Below are 2,023 nucleotides of genomic sequence, written 5' to 3'. Positions count from 1 at the left end.
GGTCTCTTGTGATACAATAGTGAATAATTGTTATCAGGACTGATTGTGAGGGTTGGAAATGTAAAGACAGAAGTTGTATAGCAAGAAGGGGAGTGAGTAACTTTTCAATCTAGGAGCGGAGGTCCCTGGGACCATCAACAAAGAAGAGTGGAGAGCAGGACCCTACCCAGATAAGCAGTGATGCCTGAGTTGGAGGCAGAGATGATGACGTGGAGAGAAGGAGCAGTTGGTGACTTTAGATAGAGAGAGGTAGAGGGGCTGTGTGCTGATGACTGGGGGACAGGCTTATAGTGCATACCTTGGTTGGTTGATGATACATGGCGGGGATTGTAATCATGGCAATGAAACAATATACGATAGGATGAATGTAAAACGAATGTTCTCCCATGTAAACTATCACATAACTCACAATAAAACATTGAAAACAAAAACAAAAACAAATTGGAGGGCAGATCAATGCATTTCATTGACAGTTTTAAATGCCACATCTATTCAATCTAAAGAAACTTCTCATTTGTCCAGGTCTAGTGACATACCAAAGAATATTATTCACAATGTCCTCAAAAGGTTATTAAAATATTTCTTCTTTCCCCAACCACCTCCCTTTGAGAGGCTACGTTTTCTTCTTATATTTCAATCAAAATGACATCACTACAGACTGACTAGAGAAGCATACATAAATACCCAGTTTTTTCTATTAAGCCTGATTATTTAAAAGATTTTTAAAACTATAAAATAGTGCCACTCTTCTCACTAAATTTTTTTTTCCTCATTACATTTCTTAATAATTTTATTTTTGCTGTTGTCATTCACACTAAATTTTTTTGGCTTGGGAATATATATTTATTTTCATAAAACATATTCTTTATGTTAACATATAAAGAGTTCATAAGCATTTTTCAATGACTAAGTAAATAATTTTAAAATTCTGTTCTCATTTTCAATAGATTAAATGTTGGCAACCCAGATAACTAAAAGTTTTTGAGGTCCTTGATAATTTTCAAGAATGTAGAGAAACCCTAAGATCAAAATGTTTAAGTTACTATTCTAAATAGTTCGCCAAACTTGAGCTTGTCTTGTCTATTCACAGGAAGACAGTACTTAGATCCAAACCTACAATATAAAATTTTGGTTACTAGTTGGGCTGCTAATTTCAGTCAGCAATATGAAACTACCAGCCATTCCGTGGGAAAAAGATTTTTGCTCCCGTAAAGATTTTCGGCCTTGGAAACCCTATACAGCGTCGCTGTGAGTTAGAATTGACTCGACGACATATAATCATCACCAAGAAGGCTAGGCAACGGATTAAGGATTAAGGAGGATCCTCAGAGGTAGAGTTAGCCTTGCAATAGCTCATCATAAGAGTACCAGATGAGTTCAAGAAAGGCAAGCAAAAGTCTGCATGTCTGTATGGGGTCCCCACCCAGTCTCCTCCCTCCTGGCCTTCTTCGGATGGCGGCTGTTTATGCTGGACGTGTGACCAGAGACGGGTAAGGATCACGTGGAACCTCGGCAACCTAAGACAGAGCCATTGCCATGCTGCAATGAGTTTCGATGACAGGTAAGACGGAGGAATTTGCACTGACCGCCTAAGACAGGCAGCGTCCCCTAAACAAATAATAAATAAGGGGGAAACGGAGGTAGACCATGCAGACCCTGCCAGGAGTTCAAGGCCCTGTGGGCCCAAGCGTTGCAGACCGTCCAAATCATAGGCTCTGAGGATCAGACTTTAGCCACCTAGCAGATATAGCAAACTGTTCCTCATCTGATTATTCAGTTATGCTTGTCAGTAATAGCGTACATGAGCCCTGGATATCCACAGATAAATGTAAAAACCTTCCCTAAAAGCCGAGACTGTGAATTCCAAAAAGGCAAAGTTTTTCTCCCAAAAAAAAAGGAGAAAAGTCAAAGAGGATAGGGAGAAAAACACTGTTGACTGATGATGTATGGAGGGGATTGTAATCAATGTAATGAAGCAAGTCATATGAATGGCTGAATGGGAAACTGATTATGTGCCCTGTAA

This window comes from Chrysochloris asiatica, unplaced genomic scaffold, assembly GCF_000296735.1.
Source record: "Chrysochloris asiatica unplaced genomic scaffold, ChrAsi1.0 scaffold00078, whole genome shotgun sequence".
Taxonomy (NCBI): domain Eukaryota; kingdom Metazoa; phylum Chordata; class Mammalia; order Afrosoricida; family Chrysochloridae; genus Chrysochloris; species Chrysochloris asiatica.
The sequence above is the reverse complement of the archived record's forward strand: the minus strand, read 5'-3'. Positions refer to the sequence as shown.